This window comes from Falco peregrinus, chromosome 3 (genome assembly GCF_023634155.1).
Source record: "Falco peregrinus isolate bFalPer1 chromosome 3, bFalPer1.pri, whole genome shotgun sequence".
Taxonomy (NCBI): Eukaryota; Metazoa; Chordata; class Aves; order Falconiformes; family Falconidae; genus Falco; species Falco peregrinus.
Window position 1 is genome coordinate 49,089,543 of NC_073723.1, and position 14,696 is coordinate 49,104,238.

Here is a 14,696-nt window from a genome sequence, read left to right on the forward strand (position 1 = left end):
GAGACATAAACACCAGGCAAGCTAGGAGAGGTAATATTTCCTCCTGGTGTACTTATGGCTGAAGAGCGCCGTGCAGCTTTTCCAGGGGTGAGAATTGTTTGTACTTCCTTTTAAAGCTGCTTTGAAAAAAAAAATGATAATCTCAATTTATGTTTTTTCTATTATGTGAAGCTGTTAGAAATTGCAGATAAAGCTTGCCATTTTATGAAGTGGTGGGCAAGCTATTTCCTACCTGGAGTGCCTGGGGAGTGAGCGAAATGGAGCCAGACGTGATCAAATGACACTTCTGAGACTTACTCAAGGGGCTGATAACAGGCTTGTGGCTTTCTGCCCTTGGGCTGGTGTGTGCATCATGCCTGGGAGGACATCGTTCACCTACATGGGGGCAGGAGGAGCCGGTTGGGTTGTGTTGGTAGAAATACCTAGCAGCCAAGAATCCGTGCAACTAAAGGATGCTGCCATTCCCATAGCCTGGCCCCAGGGAGTTGTGGCACGGAGTCACTTGGCTGAAGTGGCCTCTGGAATAACCTGCGTCCTGGCGGTGCTGAGGTTTGGCACTGGGGAGGAACGTGCAACTGCCTGTAGCTTCTACCTGGATTCCTGTTTTGGGACTTCACCTTTCCGAAGCCCCAGTGTCCTGGTTGTATCCCTGGTATTGGTCTCCGACAAGGTAAACTGATGCCTTACATACCTGAAGTGGTAGCTATAGTCATTTCTGTTTTACTTTCACAGGGGCTCCTCACCAATGACCAGAGGCTAAACTCTTAAGGTTTTCATTGACTTTTCTGAGCTTTTAGAAACTTCTGCCAGACCAGGCAGCAACTCATCTGTCCATTTAAAGTACCTTTTGGCTATAGGATTTTGAATACAATAATTGCCATGAAAGGCCTTTACAATGAAGTCTGCATAAAGCTTCGCTAAATGTTCGGGAATTTGGTTATAGTAAACATTACTTTGGCAAAAATGTATGCACTTCTAGCATTTTTGAAAAGGAATGTCTGGTAAATACTAAGGGATGGCCGAAGTGGAGGGACAGATGGTGCTTTTTCTCAGCACAACTTTGCAGTAAAGAAGTTAAAAATAAAGGTTGCAACATTATCAGGAGCATAAATAAGTTAGTGACACTGTGTAATTAAACCAGTGCTTGGGAATGCTATTTAATCAACACTGTTGAAGCCCAGGATTTGTAATAAGCCAAAGAGGCTAAACAAAAGCAATCTTTGTTCTGATGCAATTTGTTCTGAAAATAGTTGGTTATACACCATGCGGACAGAGTAGGCTCCAGAGCTAATTTGCTGTGTAGCCTCCCTTCTGAGGTATGGCATTAAGAGATAACTGTTTTGTATTAAACAAGAAGGATTTTATGAGAAGGGCCCGGTTATTTTAGCAGATGCTGTGAGCTGTGCAGGGCACTGTGTGGTAACCCCATGCTCCCCAGACCGCTACGGCAGCTTGAACAAGGCATCAGTGAGGGACCTGCTCTGTTTAGCTGCACTGGTGAATTGCCCTAGCATAAAAGTTATTCTTAATTTTTATCCCTTTTAAAGGCTAATTCAGTGATCTGATTTCCTTGAGCAGATCTTTGCAGAGACGTCTTCTGAACCAGAGGATTCAGGCTGGTGCAAATGTCTGTGCCCAAGGTGATGTTGCAGCAGGGAATAGAGGTGGTTTGCACTGGGTGAGGAGAGGGCTCTGAAGCTCCCCTGTTGCCCCATGAATTCTTCTTAGGGTGTAACCAGTATCTCTGAAGGGCTGTGAATCCTTGAATTTGTGGAATCAGGACATTATCTTTTGATCTCTCTTGTGGAGACCAGTGACAAGTGGTGTTCCTCAGGGGTCCATACCGAGATGGGTGCTGTTCAATGTCTTAGTCAGCATCATGGGCACTGGTATTGAGTGCCCCCTCAGCAAGTTTGCGGATCACTGGAGAGAAGGGATGCCATCCAGAGGGACCTTGACAGGCTTGAGAAGTGGACCCATGTGAACCTGGTGAAATTCAACAAGCTGAGTGCAAGGTCCTGCACATGAGTTGGGACAATCTCAAGCACAAATGTAGGCTGGGTGGAGAATGGATTGAGAGCAGCCCTCGAGGAGAAAGACTTGAGGGTGCTGGTGGATATGAAGCTCAACATGGCCCAGCAACATACACTTGCAGCCCAGAAAGCCAACCGTATCCTCGTATCCTGGGCTGCATCAAAAGCAGTGTGACCAGCAGGTTGAAGGAGGTGATTCCCCCCCTCTGCTCTCGTGGGACCCCACCTGGAGCACTGTGTTCGGCTCTGGGGCCCCCGACATAAGAAGGACATGGAGCTGTTGGAACAAGCCCAGAGGAGGGCCAGGAAGATGATCAGAGGGCTGGAGCACCTCCCCTATGAAGACAGGCTGAGAGAGTTGGGGCTGTTCAGCCTGGAGAAGAGAAGGCTCTGGGGACACCTTATAGGAGCCTGCCAGTGCCTAAAGGGGGCCTGCAAGGAAGCTGGAGAGGGACTTTTATAAGGGCCTGTAGTGACAGGACAAGGCGGGGGATGGTTTAAAACTGAAAGACGGTAGACCTAGATCAGATATGAGGAAGAAATTCTTTACTGTGAGGGTGGTGAGGCACTGGGCCAGGTTTCCCAGAGCAGCTGTGGATGCCCCGTGCCTGGAAGTGTTCAAGGCCAGGCTGGATGGGGCTTTGAGCAACTTGGTCTGGTGGAAGGTGTCCCTGCCCATGGCAGGGTGTTGGAACTAGGTGATCTCTAAGGTCCCTTCCAATCCAAACCATTCTATGATTATAGGAAATGTTCAGGAAAGATAGCAAAGGCCTGGCTTGTTGGTTCTGGGCCGCCATTCTCAGAGGCTGCAATATTAATTGTCTTTGTCTTAGCATCAGTTGTGTTTCTTGCACTTCTTCTTCCTGTTGGGTGATTGGACCAGAAACCCACTCCTCTGATGGCTTTAAACCTTCTTGCTTCCAAATTCAGTGAAGGTATGCTAAGGGTATTGTAACTTATTCTTGTACTGATACTTTCCTATAGCTGCTTAAGCTTTGGTGGCAGTAACTCTCCCCCAGATACCTCCTGAAGTCATTTAGAGAGAAATCACTTAAGAAACACTATTACCTCTGTCTCTAGCGAGTCCTAATGTTGCAAAGTCTGCTTTCTTTCTCAAGTCAGAAAGCAAAAATTAGAGAGTGCCACAGACTTGATCTATTAGAGGTGTCAGAAAGTCCTGACACTGACCTCACATCTGTGTTACAGGGAACCTGTTGGAGACACGGGCTGTGCGTGTGTTATCTGTAATGGAGCCGATACCTCCCCACACAAAGAAAAATCTTAAGTGTGAGGAGTGCAGGCAGAACTAATGAGCTGGTGTATAACTGGAACCTTAATTAGCAAAGCGATATGCTGTGTTTCTATTATCTTTGCCAGGTCAGACTCATCGCTTTCTGGGCAAGGCTGCGGTATTATATCTAAATTAAAAAATGCCTTAATTAAGATGTTTATGCAACCACTACTTTTTTTTTGTTTGTTTGTTTCTTTAGGGGAGCAAAACAGCTTTTGTAAACATGGCACTTCAGAAATGTCTTGTGACTGAGTCTGCTGGTTTGACTGATTTTTCACACAGAATTAACTGCCCTGTGATATGGTAATATGCTTCTTGTGTGTTATCTGAATTAGTTTTTTCTCTTGCATCCAAGGAACTATGTAGTCAAATATGTCAGTCTTCACTTCCCTCTTAACCATCCTAAGTCACTTAGGTATTGTTTACTCATGCATTACTCCATTTCCATGGTAGTGTTCTCTTGAAGATAGGGAAAGTCCCTTCTGGTGTCTCAAAAACTTTTTTCCCCAAGTTTTCCTCCTTTGAATAGTTTCTTTTTGATGTAAGTGCTATGATGTTAACGCCAAACAGGTATTCTTGTTTCATCAGTACCTTCGCAGTGGCCTTATAATTTTTCTGGTGCTTAGCAAGATGAAGATGAGGGAAAGATGTGTGCCATTAAGTTCAGTCAGATATAATTCTGTGCTACCTTATTAGTCAAATCATCCTTGATGGCAGTGTCACTGCCTTTCCTATGCTGACTCATTTCATGTCAGTATGAAAGCTGTGCAACAGTATGTGGGTTCTACCTGTCCTCCCCATTTCAGTTGTTTGTTCTGTTTGGCCTTTGCTGGCTGGTATCTCGAAACACAGGCCAGTGTAACCTAATTCTTGACTGCGGTGAAGGAGCCGTCTGTGTTCCTGATGAGGATAACTGGTGTAATCCTATAAAAACTTGGAAGGCTTTGGAAGATTGAGTGTAAGAGTAGAATGCTTTAATTTTTCCTGTGTTCCTAATTTTGTTAGTAGAGAGGATGAAGCTTTTCTGCTTTCTCTAGTTCTGGAGCTAAGAAGAGGTTAACTCCTGCTTCTGCTTGCAAGACTTAAAAGTCTTCCAACAAGTTTTCTTGTAATGCAAGACTGTTTGTGCACGTGTGTACTACATAACAAGCTCTAATTAAGAGGATTTGCAGTCATCTTCCAGAGCTGAATTGCTCTGAAATATTTCCAGAGTTTAATAGGCTGATTGTTAATGGAGCATGATTTTTTTTTTTTTTTTGGTGTATTTTTACAAAACTGGTTTAGGTGATGAGTTGTTAGTCATTTGCTTGCTTTAACTAAATTGCTTAGGTATTACAGTATTGGTAACTACTCTGAGCGTGACACTACCTCTCCTGCATGCTTACCTTAAAAGGAGATAAATAATAGCTGTTGGATTAATGATGCAAACATGAAGGTCTCAAACAGAAAGAATTGAGGGCCAGAGGGTTCCCACTCTGAGCTCATAGTCAGCATCTTTGGATGGTTCTAGTTTGTATCCAGCTCCAAGTGGACAGTGGAGGTGATGCTGGAAACAGATCCTCTTCTGATGCATTACTCTCTACCTTACATAGAAAGTTTAACATTTGGGCAGAGAATGGGACAAAGTAGTCTGAGTGCTTGTTAGAGACAGAAGACAGAGTTTATATCTATCTCAGTGAATCCGCTATACAAAATGGAGCTGGTCCAGTAAAGCAGATGGAGAAAATTCCCAAGAATGCTAGGCTGGTGGTCACAACACCCATCTGGAGAGAGAGACCTGGTTTCAAATTGGTATTTGAGATTAGGCAGATGAAGTATTTGAACATGAGTATTCACAATCAGAGCAAGCAGACAAACCATTATTTTGAGGCTTGCAGATTTTTCCTTTTGGACTTAAGTTCCTAAATAGCTTAAATGCTTTTCGGAGTTAATGGGAACACTCCATAAATAGAATGGAAATGAAATCCATCCAGGCAAACTTGATTTCATTTTACATGGCGATATAAGTTAACCCATGTAACACTTGGATAGGAGATGGCTGTCATGCACGTAGAAGAGCTGATATAACATTGTCTTGATTTTTCAAATGTACCAGTTTATAGTTTCTCTCTAAAATTCACTCTAAAATTATATCCGCTTGGATGAAAGCAGTATTGAGTGGATAACTACAGAATTTATTTGGTTTATTGAGATGAAGTTTGCTCATAAAATGCCTATGAGCAGGCTGTGATTCCATCGGGGTTATTTGTTCTTTTTTTTTTTTTTTTACTTAATTTTCTGTTTAGAACTGGGTTTTGTTCTTCTCTGTTATTGCTGGCAGCAGTTATATGATTAACTGGTGCCATCAGTTTGAGCTAGATGAGCCGCTGTAATTACATAAGACACAATCTATCACTTATATATATATATATCTATCTATCTTGACTGGAGGAAAATACCTTAGTAATTAGGTGAAAAAGTGGAGGCCGTGGCATGGGGAGAAGAATTTGACTCTTGCGAAGTAACAGTAAACAAAGAGGAGAAAGAAACTTTTCTTGACCTAAGCAGTATCTGAAATGTCAATCCTAGACACGATAGCCTATTTTATACCTGTTCTGAGTTCAAATGTGAAATGAAATCTTGTTTTGCAAATTATTGATATTACAGTAGTTTCTCCCTGCTCCGATGGGGGCTGTTGTCCTTCTTGCTATGCATTGTGCACACTAACAGCATCTTGCTTGTTTGCCTGAAATAGGGCCCATCATCCCATATGTGCTGTGTTAGCTGCAGAGCCTTGGTGGTTTAAATGTTGCGCGCTTATTTATAACTTGACTGTGTGCAGTGGGTTGTTTTCTTGTTCTGGGAAGCAGCTGTAAAAGAAATGCGATCACATTCAAGACAGTGATTTACTACTCGCCCTCCTTAAGGCTTTAGGTGTATAAAATACAGCATAGAATGAATTACCAAGAGTTATGTACAGTGACAAATGTTAATTTCTTGAATTAATTTGGTAGGGGGACAGATCTTGGTAACAGGAGGAAAAAATACCTGTTCTGATAATTTTTGGTTATTGCACATTTTCCTCTGTGAAGAGCTGTCCGGCTCGTCGTGGGAAGAGATGTCAGCTCTGTGCTGTTGTCGTTACAAGATTACAACAATCCATAAGCAGAAACCCTTAATGTTCTTTCTTGCAAATCTGCAAGCTGTTTCACCTTTTGGGTTATGAAAAAGCAGCTTCTCCCTTATTCTGTGATCTGTGAATGAATGTGATTTGAGGTCTAACAGATGGACTTGGATGGTCAGCTCCTGAGTTTTGCTGTGAATCTTCATGAGCTCAGCAGAGCCAACAGAGGGAAGCACAGAGTGGTTTGGGTTGGAAGAGAACTCTGAAGATCATCTAGTTCAAGCCCCCTGCCAGGGACATCTGTCACTAGACCAGGTTGCTCAAAGCCCTGTCCAACCTGACCTTGAGCACTTTCAGGGATGGGGCATCCACAGCTGCTCTGGGCAACGCCATGCTCTGGTCCCGCGCTGTCCAATGCATCCTCATTAAGCACCACCCATCTTCCCATCCTTTGGTATAATACATAGATATCATTCCCTTAGTCTATGGACTATACCTGTAAAATGTCCACAAAATGTCCACTGACAATAAGGTCTCCCTGGAACCGGCTTCATTTTTGATCCCAGAATTTCTACGGTATTTAATGACCTGAATTGTACAGATAGGAGAATAAGGGTTTTGCCAGTGTCCTGCAGGCTTTGCTGTGTCTGGCTTATCCCATCCTTCTGGGAGTATATCCGCACTTGGCTTTGGAAAAGGGAATAAGCTCTGGCCGCCCAAGGAAATGGGTGTCTGCACCATCCTGAATCCCTATTCTCTGAAAAATCTGTTGGAGCTCAGCTCCTGTTTAGCTGCAGAAAGCTTAATGTCTATAGAAACACCAGGTGTTTTTCACTAGCTGAAACAAGGCAGCCAATTGATATGTGCGAGCTAGGGTCGAAAGGAGAATTGAATCGCCTGCATATATTTTTAGTGGTGGCTTCATTTGCATCAGTATAATCTGCTTGTTACTGGGGGACTGTGTGTTTTGTGTGATTTTTTTTTTTTTTTGAAGGCTGAAGCCATATTCTCTCTGTTTCTTCAGTGATATAGAAAATCACTAATAACAGAGATGAAATGGATGACTCTCCACGGTGTCTGAGCAATATAATTTTTATTTAGTTTCCAATACCCATCCCTGTTGTTCTGTTCTGGTTCTTCAGTTTACTCTTTTGTCTGTTAAAACCTAGATGCTTATCTTGAAAAATACCACAGTTCCCTATAGCTCTTCACAGAACTGCTTTTCAGTACGCTCTGTATCATGTGGAGTCCAGTGTTACAGAGCAGTATTTATGTCAAGCTATTTGTTACTTGTTGGGTTTCCACTGATTTTGAAATAAGTGCATTTATGCATTTTTTTCTTCTTTTAGATCACTTGTTATTACAAATGAGTACTCTAAAGCTCAAACTTTGTTCTCTGAAGACTGGCTGAAATAAGAGAAGAAAGTAGATAAATTATTTATAAGAACAGCAATCCGTTCTAATGGAAGAGACTGTAGTTTTCTTGCATTAAACTTTATATTCCTCGTAAGCATTTTTTCCTATTGAATTAGTTAAAGTAAAAATTTGTAACTGATAGTCAGCCTAGAGCATTTACATCTCAAGGATACTCTGGAAATACTAGGTGGTAGAGTTTTACTGAACACTAACACTTTGTTACTCATTTTCAAATACACATAGAAAAGGCTTGCTGGCATGTGCTTTTCACTTGGTCACCTCCTAGGTATTCTGTGTAGTAGAACAAGAAAATATTAATCCTACTGAAGACACAGGAATAATGATGAGTAAACCATATGAGAATTTTGAAGAATAGGTTTATCCAAACAAGTTCGTGGTTTTTTTTTTTTTTTTTAATTCTGTTAAAAGGTAGGAAAAGAAGAGAGGAGAAAAAACCCAAATAATTGTTTAATGGTAAATTTAGATGTATATTCACAATGTAAATTTTGAAAGATAATTTACAATCTGAATTTCAGAATGAAGTATGCTAGGATGTGCAGGCCATAATGGACTTCAAACTGCACAGAAGGATCATGTTATCTCTGTAAATATTATCTGGCAAAACCCCTTTATTTGCGCTTTGTTTTGTGCAGTACTTTACCAACAAGATTTAAAGCTTGCAAGAGCAGGGGTTATCACTCCTTTGCTGTGTTTTCCTTTCTGTCTTCAAACGCACCTTCAAAATGCATTTCCCCAAAACATAGGTCTCTAATGTTCCCTTAATATAGTTCACCCATTGCAAATACTTGAGAGAAGATATTCTTCGGTTTCTGGCTGTCACTGCTGTTTGAAAAGTCCATGTGTTCTTGTTATGTAGTCAGTCACAATTTAGCAGTGCACAAAGAAACATGGAGACTAAAGTTAAAAAACCGTAAATTTGGTGGTATAAACCCAATTAAATGGCAATTCAATATAAAGGCTGTAATAATGAAGGCATAGCAAAAATCCAGGAATATAGAATTCCAAAGGAGGAGAGACGAGATACTCTGGGAATCTGTAACCATTTTATAGTGCTGTGGCAGAAGTGCCAAGGAGATGCTCTTTATACAATATGAGCTCTTTCTGTGCAAGCACAGAAAGCAGTGGTTGATAGTGTGGCAGTGCTTTAGACCCTGGACCATGGCCAAAGGTGAGCCTGCTGGGAACATCTGCATGTGGACTTGATGAGTGAACTGGTGCCTGAAGGTGCCAAACACATTTGTACAGCACATCCACACCTGCTTGAGCAACCGCTCTTCAAAGTGGAATAGGAGGATGTGGTAGCTCTCCAGAAGATGCACCTGATGCACTTGTGCATGCACAGGTCTGGCACTGGATGCATAATGTGCATGAGTTTGCAATGTATCATTTCATGTCACACCAACTGTTCCATGTCATTTTTTGCTTCTGCGCCTAACCCTGTGAGTGCTGGAAGATGTGCTTGTTACCTGTTTGCTTAGAGGGAGGCTGTGGCAAAGGAGTGGTAGAGGGGAGGGAAGAAGCACTTTATCTCAAAGCAAAGTAGATTTCTGGCACTGGGCAGCAGCACGTGGGTTAGTTGTGTGCTGGCTGTGCTTGCCTGTTGCTCTGGGTCAGTGTCTCTATGTGGATAAAATAAAGTACCCTTAGAGTGTGCCACAGACATTAGCTTTTCTCTGTGCGGAGGCTGAGCTCCAGGGTCCCCAGTGCGCTGCAAGCAAGCAGAAGCAGCAGGGAACTGGTGTCATAGGTGGGATGACAGTCTAAACCAGTGGTTTTTCAAATTTCCAGAGACATAATTTCTCATTTCCTTCTTTACATAGACTCTATGTGGAAACGAGAGAGTGAAAGGCGTATTCTCTCATTCATAAGGTCAGGTTAGAAGAAAAGTCCATGACATCAGAACAATAGTACTTCAAAGGAGAGGTTTAACAAACCTGCTGGGCTGCTCTTCATCTGCGCAGGAGGTGAGAGCTAGCATAATGGTACTTGTGGGCTTTTTCAATGATGAAAGGTATGTTTGTGATTGAGCAATTGCCAATTATTCCGAAGATGAAAAGAAGGCATATTAATAAAACTGATTTTTAAAAAAAAACAAACAGGGAAACTGAGATTTAAAGATAATTTTGGCTTTCTCTGTTCAATAGTGCATCGGTGGTTGGTAATCCTTTGTAAGGTGAAATAAATACAATAACAACTGAATCAATTCTTTTACCTAATAAGTGGACAGCAAGCAAAGTATCTTCAGGGCCTTGTTGTGGATAACACCACCAAAGTGATATGTATGATGAGTCAAACCTAAAATGATAGCAATTTATTTGGCCAATTTAGTTACGGGCTGTTTGGAATAATTTAAAAATCCTATCCCTATGGCACTTACAGCTAATAAGATTTTATATTAAACGTACATGGACAAAACCTCAGGGAATGTAAACCATCAGATTTAGATAATACCTCTATAAGCATGCACTGTGCACAGGGTGTCTGCCAGGGTGCAATGAACAGGGAACTTGTGAAACCAAATTGGGGAACATGCAATCAATTCAAAGGAAGTTTTCTGGCTATCTGTTCCTCTTGTACCCATTTTCAAATAGAGAAAGAATTACTGCCATTGACACCTCTTCTTTAAGTCTGTGTTTTATCAAGTAGAGTAGGTGTTTATGAAGCTAGCTGTCATGGTCTCCTGTTCTTGGGATGCCTGGCACCAAACAAAGCTGGAATTAATAAGATGAATTGTATGGGAAATCATCTGGTGGCATTGCCGGATCGTATCCCTCCCTGTAATGATTGCTTCCGTCACATAAAAGTATGTATGCATGCAGTTTGCAGGAAGAATACTGGTTATAAATATTTAGTGGGATTAGGGGGAAGAGAGTGCTCCGTTCTTCGTGCTACCCGGGGGAAAAGCAGGTCCATCAGGAAGGCACCAGCCAATCTCCACTACGTTTGTGGCAGACCGAAGGGTAAAATCAAACCCCATGCAGAAGGCCGATGTACAGGTCTCTGTGGCATTTATAGTAACGGGGAAAAGAAAATAGCAATAAATTGTTTGGCAGAAATCCTTTACTTCCCTGGCAAGACTTAAGAAGGGATATGTACCTTCATGCTAGGCAACAGGCTGAGTGCTTGAGTCTCAGTAAGTATTTGTAACTCACTGCCAAGTGCTGATAGCTCTGTGGATATTTTGAGCCTGTTCTTTGGACAAATAACTGTGGGAAGATGGCTGTGCTACAAACGATGTGGGATGTTATTTATCTAGGGGCTCCTGGTGGTAGGACTTGGAAAAATATGTTGTGAGAGTTGTCATTAGGGGTTTTCTGGGGAGCCTTTTTGTCAGTGAAGTTTTGTCTTGAGGCAGGACTGGCCTGCTTGGATAAGCTATGGTGTAATAACTAAAATGTGATGTTATGGCTCCCTTAGTGACTTGTTTTATTCCCATCGTGCTGTTGCTGTATCAGGGCAGCCTTCCCGGTGTATTGCCAGCTGGCTGGAGGAGCAGTGCAGGGAGGAAGAGCGTGGGACAGGGGGGAAGGCTGTGCGCACTGAGGCGTGGAGTCCGTTTGGCTCAAGAAGAGCAGGCAGCCCCAGAAAGCTAGGGAACAGGGGAAAGGCAGGGTAGCCCTGATAAATTTCTGAATTGCTTTACCATCATCCGGTAAAGTTCAGGGACTTCTGGAGGGGGCTTATTTCTGTTTGCACTAAAATCTATCTTTAATAATCTTCAGGTTTAATTTTTTTAGCATGAATATGTCCAGCACCCTTTTGAACCCAAGTCTTTGTAGTTACAACAGCTTGTGGCAGAGTCCTGCAATATAACTGCCTCTCGGGTGAAGGAATTGTCTGTTGTGTTCCCCCACCCCTGAACTGTTAGTGCCCTGAACGCGCAGAGCTCCTGGAGCCACCTCTGTGTCACCGCTACTGTGCCTGGGGGCGACTGGCTGGTCGCCTCCACACAACCCAATAAAGCATGGCACGACGACAGCGTTATTCCTGGGAGTAGGAAACACTGTAGGCATTGTGGTGAAAGTTTATTAAATAATGATTGATTACTGCGTATGGAAGAAGTCTTTGGTCATATATTTAAGTGGGAATTAACTTGGACAGTGAGCTCAAGGACAGCTATAAATTACTTTTAATGAATCTGACAGGTGGTGCTGGTCCTGAGCCCCCTGAACGGGCAGGATGCAAGCAGGACCATCTGGACAATAAAACCGGTGTGCAGCTGGGTCATGACAGTAACTCGACTGCGCTTGGACATCTGGCCAGTGCCCCTGGCATGGCATGTATGGACCTTATGGATCATGAGACAGTGTACACCTGCACTTGGCACAAACTTACAAGCTTGCATATACTAGGTGTGTAAGCTGATTTTGTTTTTCACTGAGTATAGAGGTGGGCAAGCCCTGGGACCAGGCCAGAAGCCTCATCTATGAGTGGACTCCCCACAGAGGAACTTCCCCGTTACCGAGAGGCTCCTGGCACCAGCTGCAGTGGGGCCTCCCAGCCAAAGTGTGGGCCTGGATGATGTTATTAAGGTGGTAATTGGTGATGTATCCTTTTCTTAATCACTATAACGCTTTGCAGCAATGATTTAATTCATCATTCCTATTGCTTTTTTATCATATTGTGCATAATTAGTACTGTTTCCTTTTATCATATTACATGCTATTTTCCTTTACTATATTGTAATATAATAAACTACACTTATCTTCATATTTGATTTGGAGTCCATTTTTGCTTGGTATCCAGTCAGTCAGCAAAACAGGCATTCGGACCAGTTTTCCAGAGAACCATTTTGGCTCTTTTACCTTTGACCTGTTAACATTTAGTTGAAAAGCAATTGCACGCTTGCTCTTGCTGCGATTTTGTGAGAATAAATGCAAAAAAGCAAAGATTTTTTTTTTCTTTCTTTCTAGCTGTGAAAACTTCTTCCTGGAATAAGTAAAATAATTGGTAACTGCATTGGTCACTGAGTCAATTTTTGTGAGTAACCATGAACAAGTATATTCATTCTTTTTTAGGTCTTGAGAGATAACAGTACTTCAAATCCATCCTCAATAAAGGCAGAGTTTCATATACTGAAGTCAAGGAAAGCTTTCTCAAACCCCTCAATGAAACCTGGTCTTAAACTCTCTGTCTTACTAAAGAGCAAAATAAAGGAGCATGAGTCCAAGCATGAGCTGGATGCTAGGTCTCATTTTCTACGTATGCTGTGTTGTTGCACCTGAATTTTCTGAAATATATTTTTTGAAAGGGAATTGAGCTGAATAGTTTGATTAATTACTGAAAATTATGCATCAAGTTTACTTGCCAGTGTTTCATTAGTATTTTTCCTGAAGCTCACTTTGAGCTGCAACTGTCTATAAGCATAAAATGGTATCAGTAAGGTTGGTTACTATAAAAGTAGAATCGAGTCCACTCATAAGTTTCCTCCACCTAAGTAATATTTTGAATTGGTTTTGGTTTATTGATATTTTTTTTTAAATATTTAACCTGAGTGCCACTGTCTGTGACACAATATTTAAATAATTCAGCAAAAAAAATAAACATCTGTTAAAACAGCAATTGCCCAGCTGGAGACATTAAAGCACTGTTATGGCACTAGACCTAGGAAAAATAAACAATCCACCTAACTTTTTATCTCAAAAGCTGAAACAGACAGGAGGAGTCTCATGGTCTTTCAGTAATGTATGTGCATTTTTAGGCAAAGGGAAAAAAAGCCCCAAACTGGTAATATTTTGTAGACCCTGTTCTGTAGTGACAGAACAAAAGTTCAAAAGAAAATTGTTCTCTGGGTCTGTCTGAGACCTTGAGCTATCTGAACTCATCCCAGCACCAGCAGCACCAAAGATACCAAAACAGCCATCCAAGGCACTGATACATCTAGTGCTGGCATGTGCCATGCTGCTTTTTTCTAACTGAAGAGACCTCAGTTCAGGGATTGCTAATGATGGACCAAAAGCCCAAAAGGAATTTGTACCCCCAGGACTGTCGGAGACCTTGAGCTGTCTAAGCTGGTGACAACACCGGCAGCAGCAAAGGTGCAGAAGCAGCTGTCAACATGTGGCTGGTGCTGGCGTACCCTCATGCTGCTTAGTTCAAGCCCTACCTGAGCTTGAACTGACCAGGAGATGTGGGGTAGAAGGACTGAGTGTTCACATACTTGGCAGAAAGGAAAAAAAAATAAAAGGGGGGTGGGGGAAGGCAAATTCTATCTTAAGAAAAAAATTTTCAAGCATGGAATTTTTTTTTTTTTAGTCTATAGATGAAGTTGATGGCTTTAGCGGGGAGCTTTGCCTCCAGTGCAGCTCCAGTGGACCTAAATGATTGCTTGGATCAGCAAAAACGCTTCAGACAGGTGAGGTATGTTGGTGATGGGAGGGGGAAACAAAACAGAAAAAGCACTTCATATGCTGAGTGCTTTTCTAAAGCACTCTGTTATATTAGTCACCTATGGGCTGTACAGAAAGTAAGCTGGGAGTTAAAAACAACACAAAAATAAATCTACTCTAGTAAAGTCCATGTATGATAAATGTATGATAGTTGGATATAGTGGGCTTGAAAGTACTCCTGCCTTCAAGGAAGGAAAACCTCTCTGTCCAGCTCTAGCTAAGAGGAATGTGCCATTGTAAAGAAAATAAGTGTGTAAATTCACAGTATCCTGCAGGGAAGAAGAAATGCTTTGTCTGGCGCATCTTCCTCTTGCTGCTCAGAGTACTGTCAGTGGGCGGTCAACGCTCTGACCTCTTTGCTGCTGGGGCAGGAGTCTGTGCTGAGCTCCTGGGTAAGGGGATGGGCTTCCCGTGTTCAGCCCAAGGAGAAAGCAGACTGAGCC